The 25182-nt window shown below is 36.6% G+C and overlaps 1 long non-coding RNA gene across 1 annotated transcript in view; it reads left to right on the top strand.

The window, feature by feature from the left end:
- LOC147388873 (uncharacterized) overlaps positions 1–24822 on the top strand; it is a 29386-nt gene extending 4564 nt beyond the window's left edge. The window contains exon 2 of the long non-coding RNA XR_015170779.1: positions 24537–24822. This is a non-coding gene — a long non-coding RNA (uncharacterized LOC147388873). The remainder of the gene's footprint in view (positions 1–24536) is intronic.
- The last annotated feature ends 360 nt before the right edge of the window (positions 24823–25182 follow it).

Below are 25182 nucleotides of genomic sequence, written 5' to 3'. Positions count from 1 at the left end.
CTAATGAATACGGCATTGCCCTAGTCGAAGTTCTAAGCGAGGTTCGATAAGCATAAAGTGTAAACGTCTCATGCCAATCCTTGTACGTAACTCCCATCTTCTCGATAATTTTCTTGATATTCTTGTTAGCTGTCTCTTGTGCTCCGTTTATCTTGGGTTTGTAAGGTACAGAATTGTGATGAGTGATCTGGAAGTCTTTTCACAACTTGATCATATCCTTATTCTTGAAGTTCTTAGCATTGTCCGTTACTAATCCATTGGGAAGCCTATATCTACAGATGATGTTATTTTTGACAAACTTCAGAACATTGCTTTTTGTGATGTTGGCATATGAAGCAACTTCTACCCATTTAGTGAAGTAGTCAATAACAACTAAGATAAAGCGATGTTTGTTTGTAGCTTTTGGCAAAATCTGTCCAATGACATCCATGCCCCAAAGTGATAAGGGCCAAGGGGTGATCATATTATGTAATTCTAATGGTAGAGCGTTGATCTTATTGGCATAAATCCGACATAGATGGCATTTGCAGACATGCTGATAGCAATCATTCTCCAATGTCGACCAATAGTGTCCCATCCTCGTGATCTTTTTGGCTAGTATGTGACCATTCATGTGGGGCCCATAAACTCCACCATGTACAGTCTCAATCAGTCGTTTCACTTTTGCTTCTGATACACATCGAAGTAGGACCTCATAGTGTGATTTCTTGTACAGAATACCGTTGCTCAAGAAAAACTGTCCTGTTAATTTTTTAATAATCCTTCGATCATTAGGCATTGCATCTGAGGAGAGGGTTCGATCTTCGAGATATGCCTTGATGTCCGAGTACCATGGCTTTTCTTCAAGTTATTCCACTTCAATAGGTTAGCAATAGGCCGACTCATCTTGAATTCCAATCTCAATTGGGTTGATGACTAGGTCTTTCGAGATACTGATCATAGAAGCATGTGCAGTTAGTGCATTTGCAAACTGATTATTAGCTCTCGGCATGTATGTGAATGAAATCTTGTCAAAGCACAAGCTTAGTTCCTCCAGATACTCATAGTAAGGGACCAGTATCTGCTCTCGAGTCTTTCATTCTCCAATCATGTAATAGACTACTAAGCTTGAATCTCCGAATACATCGATTTCATCTACCTCGAGATCTAGTGTTGCTTTCAACCCCGCTATGCATATTCACTTTCGTTGTTAGAGCATTGGCACTTGGGACCCATCCGGTTTGATCAAGACTGCCCTTATTCCATTCCCTTTCTGATTTGTAATTGGCATGTGGGACCCATCCAGTTTGATCAAGACTGCCCTTATTCCATTCTCTTTCTGATTTGCTGCTCCGTCAAAGTATATTTTTCAACCTGGTTCTTCGTCATCGTCCTCAATCTCGATGAGTAATATGGCTTCGTCGGGGAAGTTTTTCTTCAATGGCTTATAGTCAAGCAATGGGTGTTCGGACTAGATGATCTGTAATGACTTGCCCTTTGATGACTTTTTGAGTGACATAAGTGATGTCAAACTCAGATAACAGTAATTTCCATTTCGTTGTGTGACCTGTTGACGCGGGTTTTTTTAAAAGGTAATTGCCATTCTGACGATAAGCATAATCGAGTAACTAAACAAATAATGACGGAGTCGTTGAGATGCCTAGATTAATACGCAGCAAGTCTTCTCAAGCATTTAATATTTTGTTTCATGCTTAGTAAATTTCTAGTTGAGATAGTAGATGGCCTGTTCCTTTCGTCCCGATTCATCATGTTATCCTAGCACACACCTCATTAGCGTTTCTTGTACTGAGATGTACATCAGCAGAGGTCTCCCTGGAGTAAGAGGACCAAGCCTGGTGGATTGAGCAGATATTGCTTGATTTCATCGAGTGCTTCTTGATAGTCTTTGTTCTATTTTTTTAGCGTATCTTTCCTCAGTAGCTTGAAGATCAATTCACAAATAGGTGTGAGCTGAGCAATAAACCGGCTGATATACTGTATTCTCCACAAAAATACCTGAACATATCTATCTAAAATGGGTGCCTTCATCTTGAGGATATATTTAGTCTTTGTCAGATCTATTTCGATGCCCCTTCTACTGACGAAAAAACCCAATAGTTTGCCCGATGTTGTCCCGAATATACAGTTTACTGGGTTGAACCTTAAACTATACTTCCTTAGCCTGTCAAACAACTTCTTGAGATTTACCAAATGATCTTCTTCTATGTCGGATTTAGCGATCATGTCGTCTACATAGACTTTAATTTCTTTATGAATCATGTCGTGGAATAATGCAGTCATTACTCGTTGGTATGTCGTCCCTACATTCTTTAGCCCGAATGGCATGAGTTTGTAGTGGAAAGTGCCCCATGGTGTGATGAATGTAGTATTTTCCTGGTCTTCTTCTGCCATTTTTATCTGATTATAATCCGAGAAACCATCTATGAACGAAAATATGTCGTGTCCTGCTGTACTATCAGCTAGAGTGTCGATGTGTAGAAGTAGAATATCATCCTTAGGACTGGCCTTGTTTAAGTCTCGTTAGTCAACACACATATGTACCTTTCCATCTTTCTTGGGTACTGGGATGACATTAGCTAGCTATTCAGGATCCTACTTCGAACTGCTTCATGACCTCATCCTTTCTAGCTTCAATTTACTTAATTTTTACTTGATTAGCTTACTTCCGGGAGCGATTGGTAGTTTGTGGACAACAAGATCAGTATCTAACCTAGGCATATCTCTGTATGACCATGCATAGACATCTTGATAGTTCTATAAGAGTTTGATCATTTCTTCCTTTTGCTGCGATGTTAATAGGCTCTGATCTTGATAATTCGTGGGTCCTTTTCGGTACCAAGATTGATTGAATCTTTTTCCTCGATGTTTGGCTGAACACCTTTCTAGTGACGTTCTACCAAGTCTTTGATTTCTTTGGGTAGGTACTCCATTTCGTCTTCAGACTCTTCTTTGATCCCCATGAAGTCAAAGTTGAGTTCAAGATCAAAATCATACTCTTCCCTTTCAAATTATATTCTATATAGGTACTCATTTGATCGAGACAAATCTCTTGAAAACTCTTTTTTTAATTTTTGGAAAATATCTATTTTTTTACAATTTTGAAGGGTTTTTTATTTTTGATAAATTTTTAATTTTTTTATCTTTTGAGTGATATTTGTTTTTTGTGATTTTCTAGATATCTGAAATAATAAGAACAATCATGCAAATTCATTAGTAAAGATAGGGAGCCCTCACAATAGTCTTTACCCGAGGACAAGGGCTCGTTATGTTCCTCAAGCAAACTAGATTCGTTTAACGACATTTTTTTAGGCCTCAACAGCTTCGAGGGTTAATGAGAATTCCTCTTAATTGTTCAAGATTTCTCCTTCTCTAAGGGGGTGGATGAGATGAGAAAGTAATTTGCTGGGTGGTTTGGAGATGACCATGATCTCCGATCGATCCTTGTTAAGTTGGGGCATAGTTCCCCCCAAACTTGGTGGGATAATGACTGATGCCCAGTCGATGCCCGTAGCGAAGGGTGATTCTTTCTCTTAGCCCGTGGTGATTTCCACTTTGGTGGATTCTAGAACGGTCTCCGATAGATGTTCATCAGAATCCCATTGAATAGGATATCAATGCCTTCTACGAAGGATGGTAGGGACTCGACAACTGAGTCTTCTTGAATATGTACAGGTTTAAAGTTTACCATTTTTGGCTTTTTGACTGGCTTTGTTGGCAGTTCTGGTAAACTGTCAGGTCTGGCTTGAGATTTTGGAAAGCTGACACTGATATGAGGAATTCTATCTAGATTTCAGATATTAGGCTCACGATTTTATTTTTTGGCTAATCGAAGTTGCCTATTTTTGTCGTTCATGCATGATATATCCCTTTTCGTGGGCCTAAACCCCAGACAAAAATAAGGAGTGTGCTTATTTGCTTCGACTGGTATAGTTTTCCCTTTTCCTCCAGGTCCCAACTCTTGTCTGGGTCAGTAACCTGCTCTTTTCAAAACCCGTCCGATCATCAGATTTGCATATGATAACTCTACTTTCTCCTTTTCTTTTCCCTTTTCGACATGATTAACAACAGCAAACTGATTGGAGTTATAAAGTGTTTTATCCTTCGCCAACTCAATGTCAATAAATGGCACGTTCGGAGCTCTCCTAGTCAGATTTAGGTTTTCAGCTAGTACAGATATCATCCTCTGCCCCATGATAAATTTGACTATTTAGTGCAAAGGGGAACGTACTACCCCGACAATATGGATACATGGTCTGCCCAGCAGTAAGTTGCAGGTTGTCGGTATCTCCATGACCTCAAATGTTACTTCGAACGTATAAGGGCCTATGGTGATCGACAAATCCACCTCTCCTAAAGAATCCCTTCTCGAGCTATCAAAACCTCGGACAACCTTATTGTTGGGTTTGACGTGCGACCAATCACCATTAAGTTTTCTAAAGATTTCGAGAGGACAAAGTTGAGAGTTGAGTCATTATCAATTAATACCTAGCGACCATCATGCCCTTGCACATAACCATGATATTCAATGACTCGATGTGCCCCCATCCTTCTGGCATGAATTCACTTTCTGTGAAAATAATAAGATTGGGGGCCATGATCTGACCTACTATCTGTTCCAGCTGGTACTGGTGAAGTGGTTGCAAGTATATGTGACTTTCCCAAAATTCTCAACAATACCTCTTGGTGTTCCTCTGATTTCTATAAAAGACCAAAATGCTGATCTGAGCCGTCTGCTTGTTCAATTGGTCCATAATATTATGCCCAATCTTGTGAAAGAGCTTAATGAAGTCTGTTGCCACCTTGTCTGATATTTTCACCTTCTCTTCTGTCTTGTCATCTTTATACATCTTACCCTTTCCCTTTACTTTCCTTTTCTCCTCGTTTTCTATATTTTTTTATGTTTCTTTCATCTCTTTTCTAATGCTAACACCTTTTGCTGGCAACTTTTGGCACCTCCATGCCTTTTTCATATAACCAATGTCAGTCACCATTACTTTCTTCATGGTCTCGACCCCTGCGGTTGTGGTGATGGTGGTTTCCTAACTCCAAGGAAATGCTTGGTTGGAGCTATAGGGGAATGGTTTAGATGAACGTATAGTCATTGGAGATAGATCAGGCTTTACATTGGGAATGAGGGGTGGTAGCGATGATTTCGGTGTGGTGGTGATAGGAGGAGTTACGTGTGGAGTTGATAAAATGTATGGAATGATGAGTGGTGAACGTGAGGATGAGGTATATGGTATATGAAGGGGGGTCGGGTCATATTTGGAGGACTTAGCAAAGTGTAAGGTATGATGAGAGGTGGTTAGGTAGCAGTATTTTGATGAGTGGGATGGATGGTGAGATCAGCCATTCTGATAGGCACTTACGAGTTTCGGGGTAGATTTGTTATATAACTGTTGACTGTATTGACCGTAGGCATTCCTATTTTTTTGTTAAGTGGACCCTGACTTTTGCCCCGATAAGCACTATCAAATTTGATGGATTGAAGTCTAGTTCCCCATGAACGACATGCACTTTGTGCCCATTTCTCCCCCCCCCCCCGGTTGTGGGTAGGTAGAAGGTTTTGATTGATGTTTTCCTACTGAGTGGGATTTGTCAACCCATCCAATATAAGTGCCTTCTTATCTATCAAATTCTGCACCTGGTACTTGAATTGCCAGCATTGATTTGTAGAGTGCCCTGGTGTACCCATATGAAATTCGCAGAACAAATTGGGGTTGTACCCTAGCCCTTTAGTAGCCTCAGGATTTGGTGGACGTTTTGCAAGATATTTGCCCCTGATCAAGATTGGCAGTAATTCTGATAGAGTCATAGGTAATCTGGTAAACACTCTATTTACCCTGTTGGGTCGTATCTGCTGGTTCTGCCCATATAGTGGTGTCTGATGTGCGACTAGTGGAGGATTTGCTCTGAATTGGTATTGAGGTACAGGGTTCCAAGCTGGTGGAGGTATCGAAGCCCATGAAGTTGACGGCGCTTGTGGTCTTAGTACTGGTGAAGGGATGAAGAGGAGTTGGTTTGACTATACGTTGTTGACCTATGTTTCTTCCCTCTTGTTTCCTGTAAGCACTGGCTTTCTCTGAGAGGGGATCCCTACTGCTGTCCCTAAACTTGTAAAGTCAAATATCAGACCAATTCGGATCCCGTCCTCAACCCGATATGCTATTTGTACCAGATTCAAGAATGTGCCTGTAGTATGCCCCACCAGATGAGTATAGAAGCCGTGTCCTAGTGTCGAAATAAACGTAGTGTTCATCTCTTACTCGATCATTGCAGGCCTTACTTGCGAAGCTAACTCTCGCCACCTCTGTACATACTCTTTCACCGTTTCTCTTTGTTTCCTTGTCATTTTAGCCATGTCGTTCCATCTAGACCAACATCCGTATTGAATCGGTAGTTTTGCCAGAACATTTCTACCAAGTCTTGCCAATTCTTAATAAGAGTGTGGTCCAACCCAAAGAACCATTTGAGTGCTGGCCCTATTAAGCTTCTTTGGAACAACTGCACCAATAGCATGTCGTCCTCACCATATTGGCACATAGATCCGTAATATAATTTTAAGTACGATAGTGGGCACCCCATTCCATTATACTTTTCGAACTCGGGACACTTGAACTTGGCCAGTAATTGAGCATTGGGGTAAAAATAGAGGTTATTGAACTGAGTTCCACTCATAATATTGAGGCATTTCATCCTCCTCATTTCTTCTTATAAAGACTTGATTTGCTAAGTCAATTTTTCATCTGTTATACTTTTGGCCTCTATGGTCCTATACTCGTATTCGTCGCCCGGAATGACCACAATAGGTGGTCGATTCTACGGAATATAGAGTGGGGTCCTTGATATTCCGGCACTGCGGAAGGCATAGTGGTCTGTAGTCCTTGCGGAGGTTGCTCGGGTAAATCTTGATTTAACTCTGACGCATGGTGCTGCATTGTCTGGGCTTGTATGATGCTGACGTTGGTTAATACAGTACTCAACATCTTTTCTTGCCTCTCAATCATTTTCAATAGTGTTGTTATTCTTGGATCAACATCTGACTTTTCGGCCGTTGTGGGCTGTGCTGGTTCGGAAGAACTCATGGTAACGGTAGAAGATCTAAGAAAATACGGAGGTACCTCTAGCTACTTATATTTGTTTCGTTTGGTCACCTGTGGTAACATAAGACCAAGCGTTACTATTTTATTTGCAAAACATGAAGATGCATGATATTTTATTAGGTTGGGTAAAGTTTTTTATTATAAGGTAAACGAGTTTTAAAGAAAAATGGTGGCACGGAACTGGCATCAACACGGACTTGGCATCAACGCGGAGCGGGATTGTGTATTTTTAAAAATAATTACATAAGCACAGAGTTGGCATCAACATAGAGTTGGCATCAGCACGGAGCTGGCATCGACACGAAGCCGGTAAATTTTTAAAACAATTTCATTAGCGCGGAGCTAGCATCTACACAAAGTCGATAAAATATTTTTAAAACGATTTCATCAGCATGAAGCTGGCATTGACATGGAGTCGATAAAATATTTTGAAAAAAAGAATAACATCAGCACGGAGCTGAAAAAATATTTCAAAAAAATAATTTCATCAGCACGTAGCTGGCATCGACACAGAGTCGGCATCAACACGGAGTCGACATCAACACGGAGTTGGCATCAACATGGAGTTGACATCAACACGGAGTTGGCTTCGATACGGAGTCGGTGAAATATTTTGAAAAATTAATTTCATCAGCACGGAACTGGCATCAACACGTAGTCAAAAAAATATTTTGAAAAAAGAATTACATCAACATGGATCTAGTATCGACACGGAGTCGGTAAAGTATTTTGAAAATGTAATTTCATCAACATGGAGCTGGCATCGACACGGAGTCGAAAAAATATTTTTAAAAAGGAAGTTTCATCAGCACGGGGCTGGCATCGACACAGAGTCGATAAAATCTTTTGAAAAAATAAATTTTCGTGAGTAAATTAGGTATAAAGAATACATGTTTTTTGTTAGCTTCCAATTTAGTTCTATAAAATCAAGGTCAGCCAGTTAGATCCCCAGGGAATAGGCGACGCACAATACTTTCGCAAGGGTATTCTTAAATCACCTCATTTCCTTGAATAGACGTAGTCTATCACCCTCATATCAACAGGGCAAGATCGTTTCTAGGCACCGACTTTGATCAAGGACTACAATTGGCACTTTTAAAACTTTTTATTTTTTTATTTTTTGAAAAAAGATTGTGTTCATTTGAGTTGATTGATTGGTTGTTAGCCTTGTTAGATCATAGATGGATCATAGACTTGGTTCGACATAGGTCGTGGACCTGGTTTGTAGTAGATTTGGGTCGTGAACTCGATCGTAGTAGATCTGGGTCGTGGACCTAATTGAAATGGATCTGGGTCGTGAACCCAGTTGTAGTAGATCTAGGTCATGGACCCAATTTAGATGGATACGGATCATGGACCTGGTTTGAACGGATTCAGGTCGTGGACCCGATTGTAATGAATCTGGGTCGTGGACATAGTTGAAATGATCTGGGTCATGGACCCCGTTGTAGTGGATCTGGGTCATGGATCCAATTGAAATGGATCTGGGTCATAGACCCAGTTGTAGTAGATCTGGGTCGTGGACCCAGTTGTAGTGGATTTGGGTCGTGGACCCAGTTTAGATGGATACAGGTCATGGACCTGGTTTGAACGGATTTGGGTCATAGACCGGATTGTAGTGGATCTGGGTCATGGACCTAGTTGAAATGGATCTGTGTCGTGGACCCAGTTTGGATGGATACAGGTAGGGGACCCAATCTGGTTTGGATATGGGTCAGATCATAAGATTAGTTTGATTGTAAAAAATCCACACATTCTTTTATTTATTTGTTTCTTTTTTAAAATGGCCGGTGGGAAACTTGAAGGTAATAAACCCTACTTGTGGTCATGTGACACACAATGGCCCCGCTTGAGGCCCAAAGTCTCGAACCATCCTGATTCGGCTCATTGCCGGCTTACTGAAGCAAAATCCGCCTTGCTTAATTTTCCAACATTTGGGATTTTCCTTTTTTTGTTTGTTTTTTGTTTTCTTTTTTAAGGTGGTATAGGTTCTTCAACAACAAAAGGGAGTTTCCATGAGTGATCAGGTTTCCTACTGGTCCGTATTAATGGCACGGATATAATTATCATTCTGTTATGCGTATTTTGGCCATGGATGAGACATTCATTGTTTCAACCGTGCTCAAAACACGGATGAGGTATTCACTATTTCAACCATGCTCAAAACACGGATGAGGCATTCACTGCTTCAATCGTACTCCCAACACGGATGAGGCATATGTTCTTCCAACCGTGTTACGAATATGGACTAGAAAGAAATGTTGTTTTTGTAATTCATAGAAACTGGCTTCTTGGACACTATATTAAATGTCCCTCCCTATTTTTTTGCTTCCCTCTTTCACTTTTTTTTTTTAATATGAACATGATGCCACGTGAAATGCATTCCCCTTTACCTAAGGGAAAACGAAAAGAAAGTAGAAATAAATAACCTATGATCTACGTGTGCCTCTTGGGCTTACAACTTGGGCTTCGAGGCCCGAATACATTAAACACATACAATGTTGCTTCGGGGGTCGATGTAAAATTGAAAATTTGTGTCCTGGCATTGTCTAATCTGGCACATGCATGCTGCTAATAGGTGACTTTACGGTTATCCGATCTTCAAACCTCGATGCATACCGGGGTACCCACGTCATTGGTTGGTGATCGGATTTGATGTGTTCATCCCTGACACTTGAAATAATGATCTAAAACCATAGAACTACTAGGTATCAAGACTAAATATATGAGGGTGGGGTGGCTTATGCAATGGGCTATGTTCGTGAGTGCATGTGCATTTTCATTTATTTCTTTTATTGACCCCCTTACAAGTATCTTGAAAGCAAAAGAAAATAAATATTACAACATCTCACTTGAAACAAAAAATAAAAGAACATGAACAACAAACACAAACTATGTTAGTAAACTAAATAAAAATAAAATTTTTATATTTGTCTTACTTTTTAAAGTGACCGAGTTGACATGAGGGTAGAACCTTGCTCCCCATCAGAGTCGCCAGCTGTAGATACATGATCCTCGATTACGAATACCATGTATACTAAGAATTGGAGTCGCCACCATTCATATTGTAAGTAGGTGTGAATGGTCACCCGATGTCCATTTTTAGAAAAACATCATTTTTGGCACGTAGAGACTCTCAATGGATAAGGTACCGATCAACCTCGAGATCAGGGTAAGCAGCTCGATTGGAGAAAAGAAAAGGTGTTAGCCACCCTTTTCTCCCCGCCAAGTAGTGATAACCTCTACTCAACTCAATCGAATTTTTAGATAAAAATGTAAATAAAATGAAGTGCCACATGTCAACAACATGTTTCCTAAGTAGGGATTTGTTTTTGGCTTGATTATAGGATCATTCCATTCATGGAAATGATCCTCATAAATCTTTGCCTCACATGTGATTTGAAAAAAAGTGTTGGCTATATTTACGGACCCATTCTCATGACTTGAGAAGGATCCGAGTTCTGGTTACCTCAAAAATAGTTTAGGGATAAAATTGATTTTATTTTAAACGGGATTACAACCCTTATACTTTCGATCGAATCGGAGTCCAGTCCAGTCTTTTGAACCCACCTTGAAGCTTTTCTTTTCTTATTTTCTTCTTTCCTTCTTCTTCTATGTCTTCTTAAGTCCTTAGTGATTTAGGAAAATGTCCCCCCATTTTTTGTTTTGTTGTGTAATTGAAGAATAAAAAATAGAGAGAATTGATATGAGTGTAGTATTTTTCTATTGTGAGACTTGGGGAGAGAAAGTTGGTGAGTGAGAATTCGTAACCCATTTTAGGAAAATGAGGGGGGTATATAGATGCTCAAAGGGTATTTTAGGAGTATAATGGGGTGAAGAGTTGGGAGAATAAATAATAGCATGATTTTTAAGGATGGAGGGTATGAAATTTGGAGTTAAAGAGAGGATAATTGTGTAATGGGTGGAAATGGGTAGTGTTTAGATCCAAATGGTTTGGATCCTTCCCTTATCCATTTGGGTAATGTGTTTGGTAAGGTGAGATGAATGATGGTTGATGGGGAGAATGGGGATGTAAGGTGTTAGGTGTTTGATTGACTGTTAGGTTGGTTGGTTGGATTTTGGGAGAATTGAGGGAATGATGACATGTGACAAAGGTGATGAGAGAGTGAGGTGATGAGGTATGTTGATTGGTGATGGTGATTGTTTGATTAGAGAGAAAGGTATGGGTCTGTTTGGTGACGATGATGGGACGTATGGGTTTTGATGTAAGTTGGTGGAGGGTTTTAGGGAAAAGAGATGAGTTAGGGTGTAGAAGATATGGGTTGTGATGTGGGTGGTTGATTGTGTTAGGGAAGAGTGATCGGTTAGGTTAGGGTAGGGTATGGGTTGAAGTGATTTTTGGAGAGAAGTGAGATGGTAGATGAATTATTTAAAGAAAAGTGATGGGGTAGGTGAAAGTGCCCTTGATCCGAAGGGTGCGCGGATCCACTTTTGACCTTTGAGATTTGGAAGTCGCCACCTAGTTATTACAGTTTTGGAATCGAACATTGACTCGAAACGGATAAACAAACAACTAATCTACTAAAAAAATACTGAGTCCAAGGATCGCATTACGGGGTTGGAAGGTGTTAGGCACCAACCCCGCCCGGCAAACGCCGGTCTCTACTAATTCTCAAATAAAACTACATTGCTAAAATTACCTAAATAATAATAATAATAAATTTACCTTTAAGAATGCAACAGTTTTATTCCCTCAGATCTGATAGAATACCTCCTCATACAGTACTCCTCGCTTCGTTCTATCACCGGATTCGCTTCAAATCTCCAAGATAAGGTACCTCCTTCTGAATTTTTCTCATTTTATTTATCGATTTTTGGGTGTTTTTGAAGGGCTTCTAGGTATTTTTTAGCTAAAGTTGTGGTATGGATGTTAGGTAAGGAGTTGGGGCTTCAAAATTAGGGTTTATGGGAGGTTAGAGAAGCTTTTTGACCTACTTTTTCTAGGGTTTATTTTTTTATACGAAAATAGGTTATAGGGACCCCTATTTATAGATTTTTTTGAGTGCTTGTTTTGATAGAGTTAGTGTTTAATTATAATTATTTTAGGTAGAGTTATATTTTAATTAGAATTGTTTTAGGTAGAGTTATAGTTTAATTAGAATTGTTTTAAATAGAGTTATTGATTAATTAGAGTTTTATTAGGGTTTTGACTTTTAGTCTAACTTGATTGACTTCAAGATTTTGACTTTAGTCTTACTTGATTGACTTTAGTCTTACTTGATTGACTTTAAGATTTTGACTTTAGTCTTACTTGATTGACTTTCTTTTGACTTTAGTCTTACTTGATTGACTTTAATTTTGACTTTAGTCTTACTTGATTGATTTTAATTTTAATTAGGATTTCTCTTTAATGTTTTAATTATTAACTTTAAAATTTTTAATTATTAAAATTATAAAATTACTGTTTTACCCTCGGAGAGGACTTTTTACGTTTTAAGTTATTTTTTAATGTTCTAAGATGTTTTAAAATCGATTTTTCATAAGGAATTCAATGGGAATATTGGTTTGTGTCATTTATGAAAATTTTTGTGCGAAATGGTCATGAACTTTATGAGGGGCATTTTCATAATTTTGTCAAATTTTGTGAAAATTGGCGAAATGATTTATTTGGTTTTGATTTGTTGTTTTATGTATTTGAATGGATTTTCCTAAACGTACTATGGGCTCTAGGGATGTTTTGAGATTAGCGGTATTTTGATAATTTGGTCATTTTTTAGTGATTTTTATCGTGAAGCTTCTTTTTGTCTAAAAAATGATGATTTCTAGGCTTCTGAGATTATATTTTCCTAGCGTAGTATGATTTTTATAGTTCTGTTAGTTTGAGATACCTCATCTGAATTTCTAAGACATATCTGGTAACAAAATAAAGCATTGGAATAATCATCCATTATTGGAAACCGTTGAGATCAGGTTGACAAGTTAATTAATTAAGCGAGTACAAAAATGGGATGTCTACAGATACCCCTATTTGGCAAAGGGTTGAAGAAAACTAGATAGCAAATCTATTTTGGTAGATAGTACGATATCCGAATGCCAAAGCTAGTGACAGTTTATTTTGTAATTCTTTAGGACATTCGGATCCTTGAGGGTAAAACTCTCCCCGAACTAAAAAGTTGTCAGGTCCTTAAGCGAGAGCTCTCACTGACAGTATCAGATCCTTAAATTTTAAAGAATTCTCCCTGACTAAAAAGTGCAAGTGTGAGTGTATGTACTGTGTGAAATTGAGTAAAAATTGAGCATAATTCCGAGAAAACCCTCGATAGCAACTGAGCAAAATCCAAGTTAACCCTTGGAGGCAACTGAGCAAAATCCAAGATAACCCTCGACGGCATCTGAGAAAAATCCAAGATAACCATCAGCGGCATCTGAGCAAAATCCAAGTTAACCATTGGCGATAACTGAGCAAAAGTCAAGATAACCCTTGGCGGCATCTGAGCAAAACTGGTAGAGGAATGAATGAATTTTGGGAAAGAATGAATGAATCTAGAGAAGAATGATTAAAATGAATATGGATGAGATTGAAAATGAATCTGGAGAATAATGATTGAATCGAGGAATTAATGAATAAATCTGGAAGATAATGAATCTAGAAGAGAATGATCAAACCCAAGAATGAATGGATCTGGAAAAGAATATGGGAACGAAAGAATGCCCTATCTTCTACTCTAGGTAAATGAGTTATTAGTTAATCTCTAGGCACAACTAAATGTGAGATCCAAAGTGCTTTTGTTTGAACCTCAAGATTTTATCCAAAAGTTCTATGAATTTAAAACCTGAGTTTTTATTTCTTTTGAACCTCAAATGTTTTTTGGAAAACTGTTATCAAGAGGGTAACCTTAAGTTTGGGGTTTCCATTATCTTTTAGGATTAACATTACTCAAAAAAAAAATGTCCCTAGTTTGACAATAAACATGGCATTGGAGATAATTGAAAACATCATGCAAAAAATAATAAAAAATACCCCTAGTATAAGGGGAAAACTACATATTTAAAGGAAAAAGAAAATGCTCTTGTATAAAGGTTTGAAATATTTGATTACCACAAGCACAATAAAGATCCAACTTTTAATTTTGATTAATCTTATAGAAGATTTTAAGTCAAGCTCAAGAAAACAAAATATTTCCTTTTGAGACTCATCATAGAATTCACCCTTCTCTCCCTTGGTTCACTTGGGGAAGTAAAAATATTTAGATCGATCGTAAACAAGATATTTATGGCTTCTGAGTCTTTGCCTAGTTTAAGTTAAGTATTGAACTTGATTATTTGGACTTCTGATGTTTCAGCTCAGACTACTCTTAACTTTTCTTCTGTTTTGCTTTGTTGTTCTAACTTTTGCCTAGATTGACTTTTCCAGTTTTCAAACTAGCGAGCATGCTCTAGCTTTTGCCTAGATCGCCTTTTTAGATTTTTAATTTAGCAGGTTTTTTTTCTTCGCTCTAATTGTTGTCAAGACCGTCCTTTCAGATTTTCAACCTTGCGAGCTTACTTTAATTTTTGCCTAAATCGTCCTTTCAGATTTTCAACCTAGCAGGCCCCATTTTTTCTTCTCTTTAATTGTTTTCAAGACCGTCTTTTCGGATTTTCAACCTTGTGAGCTTGCCTTAATTTTTGCCTAAATCGCCTTTCCAGATTTTCAACCTAGCAAGCCCTATTTTTTTTTTTTTCTTTTTGAACTTCTGGAGTTACTGTCTGATCATGTTTTCCTACCTTCCTTGACTTTTTCACACGAAAATTAGGAGGACTTTTATAGGTAAGCTTAGGATTCGGCATAAAAAGAAAGGAATTTTGAGGCTCAAAAATCCAAATGCCCCTTGTGTGATATTTCTTTTAAAAATTTTCTTTTTTTTTTAAATTTTCTTCCCCATTTTGACAATATTTCTTTTTTTGGATTTTTTTAGGGGAATCTATTTTTATTTTGATGTGGTCGGGCCTGAAGTAACTTCTTAGGTTGCCTACGCACCCTAGAATTTTGGGATCAGACTAAAACGTAATTCGAATTTTTCCTTCCCCTAGGTTGGGCGATCGGGCTAAGAAAGAAAATAATTTTTTTTTCTTTTAAAAATGCTGCAAAGGGCTGAGAAATAAGATGTTAAATTGGGTAGCAAGAAAATTGATTCGGCCAAAGATGGCCTTCTTAAATGTAGTATCGTTTGATCTGGTCAAGGTTGGTTGGTTTTGGTAGTTCAATTCTATCATAATCTCGAAGTCTAACGGCTTTTCCAAGAATATTTCTTAATGAATAAATCCCTCCAATTGGGTTTAGACTTCCTCCTATAATCAAGGAGGGGTGCTCAATTTTCTTTGAAGTCTGATGATTAAATCCTTGACTTGTATGTGGTGAACTTTGACTTTCTTGTCAAACGTGCGAGCGATTCTTCTTTGATAAGTTTGTATGTGGTACAAAACTTCTACGTTGTTTTTCAAGTTTGGCTCTTTGTACCCAAAGATGAGCCTAGTCTGTTTCTAGCAATTAACTTTCCATCAAGGCCTTGAGATATGAAATTTTCCTTTCAATTGGTAAGACTGTTTATGTACCCCTGTGGTGTGAATGGTAACTTCTCTAACTAATCCCGGTGTGATTGACACATTTTTCTTATTGGTTGTTTTAATTGCTCCATTGATCTGAGGACAGTAGAGAGATAACTTATGATGCTGGATCTTGAACTTTGAAAACAAAATAATCTTTGACTTTGAAGTATGATCCATTATCAGAGACTAATTCTAAAGGTACCCTGTATCGGCTGATAATATGTGATTTGCAACTCAAGATGCAGTGAGGATAGCACTGATACATTTTATAATATCACTATCGATATTTTCATTTTATCTAGCGAGTATCTATTCCGTGTTGAACAACACCCAAGCTTGCACCTAACATATCATCATCAGACCACGCGACAAGTCTTTTAAAATTTCTGAGTAAATTCATTATCCCCTCGTGTTCCTCTAGGGATAGGATAATTTCTATCTTAATTTTTTAGAAATTATTTTTTGTTCTAAGGTTCAATGAACTTTGCTTTTTGATTGAAAGTTGTTGAGCCCGACCATTATCTTCTTGTTCAAGGGAAAAATATATCCTTAAAGCCAGATTATTAGTTAATTCGTTAATGCGTTCGAGGTATTCAAAAATTTCTTTTATCCAATCAAATTCAGAAGAGGCGACAAACACATCTAAAGACTTGATAAATTAACTTGACTCAATAGAAAAAGAGTAGACTCGATCTAAAGAAAACATGACATTGAAACATTAGACTCGAACTAACTAAAATAACTCATGAAAACTCAAGACAACTACCCACAACGGACTTGATTAGGACTGAGGACTGAGACATTGCCTACAACCAACATAATTGAGGCACGGTGATCTTTAGGGAATAACTGGGCGATATTGAGAAATTTTGAGGCTATTTCTAACTGTTAATTTGGTACTAACGTTTGTTCTAACTGACCGGACTTACAACCCTAGCTAGATGATGGACGATTGAACTTAGGTACAATGATAACCCTTGAACCTCATTGAAGGTGAATTTAACCAGTTTTAGTGTTATCCCTTTAATAACATTTTAATGAATCTTGAGATTTTATTGAATTCTGTACACCAATCCATTAAACAATTCATCCATTCAATGATTATTCAGAAGGAAAATAATTTTATTGCACTCTTAAAAATTATTGAAAAATAATATTTTATTGAATAATAATTTTCACAAATCTGATTATTTTTTGCAATCATTTTCTTTTTAGAAAAACATATTTTGGTAATTTTCCAAGGTCCATGCAAAAAAATAGATTTTTGGTAAAAAACATATTTCAAAATTTTTCCATGCAAAAATAAATAATTTTTTTCTTCCTTTTCTTTTCTTTTGAAAAACATTTTTTCTGAAAAATATGTATTTTTTTAAGAACATTTTTTCTGGAAAACACTTTTTTAGAGAATATTTTTTTCTGGAAAATACTTTTCTTTTGGAAAATAATTTTTTTTTTAAATGGGTTGAAACTCGAATTAGAAAAGATTTTGATTTCCATTTAAATGGCCTCGCCCATCATGATTGTTGGATCAAGATGGATTGGGTCATTATGAATTATCGTAAAAAATAGATTCTTTATTGGGTCGGTACACCCATTTTAATTTCCAAAATAAAATTTTTGATCCTTGAGGACAACCATACATTCTGATCTCATACATACATTTTGATCTCATCATTCACATCATTTACACACATTCATCATTCACAAGGTCCTATTCAATAAACAACCCAGGAACACCCACGATAAGTTCGAGTCGTGACTTACAAGGGAAGTTTCTAAACTCTAAGCTTACTATATGTAATGCATTTTTATCTGGCCACCCTTACCCAAGTACACCTATATACCTCTCGAGCGTATTCAATCAGACGATACGTGGTGACTTGGTTTGATATACCGTATAAGTGATAATCTAAAACTTCAACTCACTTCTCTGAAGCCAAAAGTAGTCAGTTTAATCCCCAGATCAGAGGTGGCGCGCGATGCTTGAGTAAAGACACTTTTAAATCACCTCTTTTCTAGAATAGACGTAGTCTATCCTTTTAGTATCGTAGTACATCGGAGCAGGATCTCGCTTAGGCACTGGTTTTGATCAAGAAGTACAATTGATGTACTTATATTATCTTTGATGTACTTATATTATCTTAATCATATTAGACTCTATGGACTCTAGACACAGAAGAGCTCGTAATCCTAATACGGAACTACTAATGAGCTCGAATCTTGGATTTCGAAGGACACTCTATGATTATATCAAATGTCTGTGGTATCAGCCTATTCTTCAAAATATAGCAGATCTGTATCCCATACGGATCTAATATTATGCTATGATACCATCTGTGACGTCCCGCCAAACGCTAACACAAAGTCCCATGTTAGATCTCGAGGTATTAAGTGGCGCCTCAAAATTTCGGCATGGTCTCCTCTGTTTATGTTACCATTCTAATGCGTTCAACCTACACCTGATAAACGACATACAATCCTGCATATATACATACAAAATATAATACTAGAGGAAGCCTATATACATCTAATAACGTACGATAAATTAGAGTGTGAAAGAAGAAATTTTTATACAAGATTATACAGAAATTCCTCACTCTAAAAAAATTCCTAACACTCAATACAGAATCCAAAATACCTCTAGACGAACTGACATCACTAGGGGATATAGCCCCAACACTCACCAGGTAACGGACTCTGGTCGTCTATCTATCCCACCAAATGGTTCCCACTCGTTGGTTCTACGCCTGTCTCGCCAACTGCAGGTTCTCAAACTAAAAAAATAGGAAGGAATGGGTGAGTAATAATGGTTACCCAGTAAGGAAACAAACAATTTTTGCCAATAACCCCTCCTAACATGAATGAATAAGCATACTAAATTATTTTAACAATACAAAGTTTTACAGAAGAAACTATGATAAACTGGTACATATAGTCAGGGATGAGCAATTAAATATTTTAAAACTGACATTATATCAATCAACAGTACTTACTATAACATTTTCTTTATATACAAATCTAATTGATCAAATGGAAATATTAAACATGCATTTCATTTTATATATCAAAATAAGGCAACATATACATAATACACAATAGTGGAGTAGTGGAATTAGAGAATGGGATTCACGATTTGATCGCTCCTAATCGGGACATGATATTTCATATTCTTTACTCGCTTTTAGTTCCTGATTTGGTGGTCGGTCGCTGCACTTACTACCTCGGTTGACCATTTATCCAGCTCAGGCTAGCCATTTGACGTGACCGTAAGCAATGGGTCTCTTTTCGATGTGTCAAAACATTCGACTACTATAAATTGTTAGTTATCAGTGACTAATCATCTTCTTCTATACCTATTAGGCGTGCATGTGATTTCCAAATATACAAACCATTCGTATACGACCAACTTTACATAACAAGTTCACTAATAAAAATAGAGAGGAATGAACCCGGATTCTAGTTGTGACTCTACTCTCATACGCGTCTCATACCACGTATGAGCTTGGTGGTCCTTACCGTACATCCCAGGATAGTATACCACTCCGGATGATATGACGCACTATCCCTTCAAGTATTCACAGACTCTTTAACAGCTCACAAAATAGCTACATATATATATATATATATAATTTTCATTTGAAAATAAAAAAGAAATTAACAATACAAGGTTGAGAATGGATATCCAGTTTTCTACCATGCAACTATAGCCACCCAGCCTAAAATAAATAACTGAACGAAAAAATAAACAGCACCTCGTGCTAATAGAAAGTAAATAAACATACAACCAGTAATATTATCCCTGGATACCCGTTCACCAACCTACACACAACACAATAATGTAAAATGCAAATATCACCCCTCGGGTGTGATTCTGACATTTTACCATTTTCATACCCTTTTTTTCTTTTTTTTGAATTTTACAGTTTTCAATCTCTCAAATAAAATATATAATTTTTGATATTCATCAACTCAATATGAGTTAATTGAATATTAAATCATTTTTTCAATTATAAAATTCATTTATCAATAACATTGAAAAAGTACAAAACTTATATTAAAACGAGGTCCAAGCGATGCATAGGAACCAACTAACGAAAATAACCCGTTGAAATATCCTACCCACATATAATTTGTTATAAAATATAATTAAACATATCAAATATGCAAGTTCTGGTGTGAATTTGAAATAACCAATTAAATTCTATATTTTTGAAAACTCACCACAAATTTTTAATAAAATCCTAAATGAAATTTTCACAATTTACGATTACTAATAGAAATTGTGAGTTTCTTACTATCTCTATGGGACGAAATTGAAGCACGTGCGCGAAAGTCGATGCGATAGACACGAAAATCTAGACAAGACTTTGAGGTGACTGATTTTTGAGTTTGACCCTATAGTTTCGAAGATCTTAACGTCGTCGTCCTTTCTCTCTTCTACGACGGATGACGATTTGACCCCGAAATAGATGAAATCCGAGGTTGAAATTACGAAACTCTCGTATCACATACAGCTAATTTTTAACGATACAGGATGAAAGAGAAGCTGAAACAAAGACATCTTGGGTGAGTTTTGTAGATGTCGAGGCTGCAGACCTTTTTTCCTTCTACGTCGATCGTCAACGACATTCCGTTCACGATGGATCTGAGGTTGAAAATTTGAAAAAAAAAACATTTTTTTTAAATTCGTGACTAGTTTTGGGTCATTTAAAATGAAGGTGAATAGTGAAAAAATTAAAAAAAATTATTTATATGAATCTTAGGACGAAATCAGTTTTATAGCTATTATTTCGATCAACGATAACTTGACCATCTGGACTCTAAAAATGACGAATGAATACTCTATTTTGTCTAATTTTTCATATCAAATCTAATGGTGTTGTCAATTTCTACAAATTATATCTCTAACAAAAATTTATATTTTTGACCCAATAGGATTTTACAATTGACTTCGTTTTCCTTTTTTGATAATAATTCGACTTTCTATGCTCCAAAAATGACAAATAAATATTCTATGTTCAATAATTTTTGTGAATCTAATGGTATGATCAAATTTTTAAAATTCTTTCTCTAACAAAAAGTCATTATTATAACCTGATCCGACTCGATAATTGACGATTTTGTAACTTTTCTGTTTGGACTCATATTTAAGCATACTTATAAGGTAAAGTATGTTTTTTGATCATTTTGAATCCAATAGTTTGATTAGATTTCATTAAAAATAATCAGAACAACATCCTACAATTTTACCCTAAGTCCCACTTTCAAGATTTTTTTTAAATTCAACTATTTATTTTTTCTCGAGATACGAATAAAAAATTAGGAGTTTTACATCTAATCTCCAAGATGAGGTATCCTCCTCCTAGATCTGAGTATTATCTATTTTTGGATATTTTTTAGAGGGTTTCTAGGTATTTTTAAGCAAAAAATTGGGGTTTGAATGTTAAGTAGGGAGTTGGAACTTCAGATTTAGGATTTTAGGAAGGTTAGGGGGGTTTCTGACCTCTCTTTCCTAAGGTTTCTCTTGACCTGTGAGATTAGTTTGTAGAGGCCACTATTTATAGAATATTTTGGGAGTCTTTCAATTTGACTAAGTCTCTTTAAGATAAGATTAATTAGTTTGAATTAAGATTTTAAATTAGGGTTTCAATTCTTACGTACAATGAAAGAATATTTTTAAATTTTTTTTGAAGAACCCCCCTGATTATATTTTTAATTCTTTGAGACCCCAAATGGAGGGGTCTTCTAATAAATATCAGGTGGGCTGCACTTGAATAAGTGGGCCACCACTTAAAATTTGACCCGTGGACTTAATTAATTGATTTTATTTGTTTAAAATTTTAAATTTAATTTATTAAGGTTTCACTTTACGTTCATTAATATTTTAATTATTAATTTTAAAATTTTGAATTTTTAAGATTAAAAAATTATCGTTTTGCCTTCAAAGAGGATTTTTGAATTGAAAGATCATTTTTTGATATTTTAGGATGTTTTAAAATTAGCTTTTCATAAAGAATTCAATGAGAGTATCGATTTGTGTCATTTATGGGTTTTTGGAGTGAAATGGTCGTGGACCCTATGAGGGGTATTTTCATAATTTTGTTAAATTTGGTGAAAATTGGTGAAACAGTTTATTTGATTTTATGTAACACCCCGAATTTTTAATTCGTATCTCGAGGAAAATTAAATAGTGGAATTTTAATAAAATCTTGAAAGTGGGATTTAGGGGTAAAATTTTAGGATGTTTTTTATCATTTTTAATGGAATCTGACCTCACCATTAGATTCAAAATGATCAAAAAACATAGTTTAGCCTGTAAGTACGCTCAAATGCGAGTCCGAATATAAAAGTTACAAAATCCTCGATTACCGAGTCGGACCAGGCTAAAATAGTGACTTTTTGTTAGAGCAATAATTTTTAAAATTTGATCATACCATTGGGTTCATAACGAAAAATTATTCAACATAGATTATTTATTTGTCATTTTTGGAGATCAGGAAGTCGAATTATCGCCAAATACGAAAACGACATCAAGTTTAGGGGTCACCTCAGGCCAAAAATGTAAATTTTTGTTAGAGATAAAATTTGTAGAAATTGACTATACCATTAGATCCGGAACGAAAAATTAGGCGAAATAGAGTATTCATTCGTCAGTTTTGGAATCCGGATGATCAAATTATCATCGATCGAAACAATTAACAAAATACCGAATTCGTCCCACATTTTATTTAAATAATATTTTTAAAAATTTTTTTTTCTCTCATCTTCCCCACTCGTCCAAACAGTGCAAAAAAAAAATGAAAAAAAAGAAATTTGTTTTTCCTCCGATTTTTCCACTTCAGATCTCTCGCAAACGGTTCATTTTCGACGATCGCCGCAGAAGAGAAAAAGGTCCGCAGCTACGTTCTCTACAAAACCCACCCAACCCTTCTTCATTTCACTTTCTATTTCATCCAATATCGTCAAAAATCAGCCGTATTTGGATACGAAAATTTCGAAACTTTGACCTCGGATTTCGTCCGTTTCAGGGTCAAACCGTCTTTCGAGGCAGAAGGGAGAAACGTCCGCAGCCTCATTCTCTACATAACCCAACCAAATTCCTTCCGTTTTCTCGTATTTTTCACCCCGTATAGTAAAAAATCAGCCGTATTTTTATACGGAGATTTTCGTAACTTCAACCTCGATTTTCATCGATTTCGGGGTCAAACAGCCTTTCGCCGTAGAAGGGAGAAGAGACGAGCACATTGAGATCTTCAAAACCACCAGGTCGATTTCAAAAATCAGCCGCTTCGAAGTTCGGTCCGTCTCAATTTCCGCGCCGATCGCCTCGATTTTCACGCACACGCTTTGATCCTTTCGCCTAGAGATTGTAAGGAACTCTCAATTTCTATTAGTAATCGTAGATTGTGAAAATTGCATTTAGGATTTTATTAAAAATTTGTGGTGAGTTTCCAAAATATAGAATTCTTATGTTATTTAAAAATTCACGCTAGAAATTGCATGTTTGATATGTTTAATTGTATTTTTAACAAATTATACGTGGGTAGGATATTTTATCGGGTTATTTCTGCCAGTTGGGTCCTGTGCATCGCTTGGACCCTGTTTTAATATAAGTTTTGTATTTTTTTCGAGATTTTTGATAGAAATGAATTTCATAGTTAGAAAAACGATTTACTATTCAATTAACTCATGTTGAGTTGATGAATATCAGAAAATGGATGTTTTATTGAAGAGATTGAAAATTGTAAAAATCGGAAAAAGGGAAAAAGGGTATGAAACGGTAAAATGTCAGAGTCACACCCAAGGGGTGATGTCTGCATTTTACGTTGTTGTGTTGTGTGTAGGTTGGTGAACAGATATCCAGGGATAATATTATTGGTTGCATGTTTATTTCCTTTCTGCTAGCGCGAGGCGCTGTTTACGTTTCCGTTATGTTATTTATTTTAGGCCGGGTAGCCACACTTGCATGGTAGGAAACTGGATATCTATTCTCAACCTTGTATTGTTAATTTTTCTTTTATTTTCAAATGAAAATAATATATATATGTAGCTATTTTGTGAGCTGTTAAAGAGTTTGTGAATGCCTGAAGGGATAGTGCGTCATATCATCCGGAGTGATGTACTATCCTGGGATGTACGGTAGGGACCACCAAACTCATACGTGGTATGGGACGCGTATGAGAGTGGAGTCACAACTGGAATCCGGGATATTCCTCTCTATCTTTACCAGTGAACTTGTAATGTAAAGGTGGTCGTATACGAATGGTTTGTATATTTGGGAATCATATGCACGCCTGATAGGCATAGACGAAGATGATTGGTCAGTGATCACTAACAATCTATAGTAGTCGAACGTTCTGACACATCGAAAAGAGACCCATTGCTTACGGTCACGTCAAACGGCCAGCCTGAGCCGGATAAATGGTCAACCAAACGTGGTAAGGGCAGCGACCGGCCACAAAATCAGGAACTAAAAGCCAGAAAGGAATTGTAACATCATGTCCCGACTGGGAGCGATCCAGTCGTGAATCCCAACTCTCTAATTCCAATACTCCACCATTTTGTATTATGTATCTGTTGTTCATTTTGATATATAAAATGAAATGCATGTTTATTATTTCCATTTGATCAATTAGATTTGTATAAAAAGATAATGTTATAGTGAGTACTGCTGATCGATGTAATGTGAGTTTTAAAATGTTTAGTTGCTCATCCCTGGCTATATATACCAGTTAATCGTAGGTTTCTTCTGTAAAACTTTGTTTATTTTAAAATGATTCAGTATGTTTATTCGTTCATGTTAGGAGAGGTTATTGGCAGAAATTGTTGCTTCCTTACTGGGTAACCATTGTTACTCACCCTTTCCTTCTCCATTTTTTTTAGTTTCAGATCTGAAGCTTGGCGAAACAAGTGTAGAACAAGAGCGAGGATCATCTGGTTGGTCAGATAGACAACCAGAGTCCGTCACCTGGTAAGTATTAGGGCTATACCCCCTAGTGGTGTCAGTTTCTCCAGGTAGTCTTATGGATTCTGTCTTGAGTGTTAGGAATTATGTTAGAGTGAGGAATTTTGTATAATCCTGTATATAATTTTTCTTCTTCCGCACTCTGATCTGTCGGACATTATTAGACGTATATAGGCTTCCGCTAGTATTATATTTTGTTTGTTATATGCAGGATTGTATGTCGTTTATCAGGTGCAGGTTGAATCGCCTTAGAATGCTAACATAAACAGAGGAGACCATGCCGAAATTTCGAGGTGCCACCTCGTACCTTGAAATCTGACATGGGGATTTGTGTTAGTGTTCGGCGGGGCGCCACATTTTAATTTATTATTTTATGTGTTCGCAAGGGTTTTTTTAAACGTAACGTAGGCTCTAGAAATGTTTTGATGTTAGGGATACTTTAGTAATTTGATCATTTTTAGTGATTTTTCTCGTAAAGCTTCTTTTTAACTGAAGAATTATGGTTTGTACGTTTTTTGGTCATATTTTCCTAGCGTAATGTGATTTCTAAAGTTTTATTTTTTT

Source organism: Akebia trifoliata, chromosome 12 (assembly GCF_017979445.1).
Source record: "Akebia trifoliata isolate Shusen 1 chromosome 12, ASM1797944v1, whole genome shotgun sequence".
NCBI lineage: Eukaryota > Viridiplantae > Streptophyta > Magnoliopsida > Ranunculales > Lardizabalaceae > Akebia > Akebia trifoliata.
The sequence above is the reverse complement of the archived record's forward strand: the minus strand, read 5'-3'. Positions and strand labels throughout refer to the sequence as shown.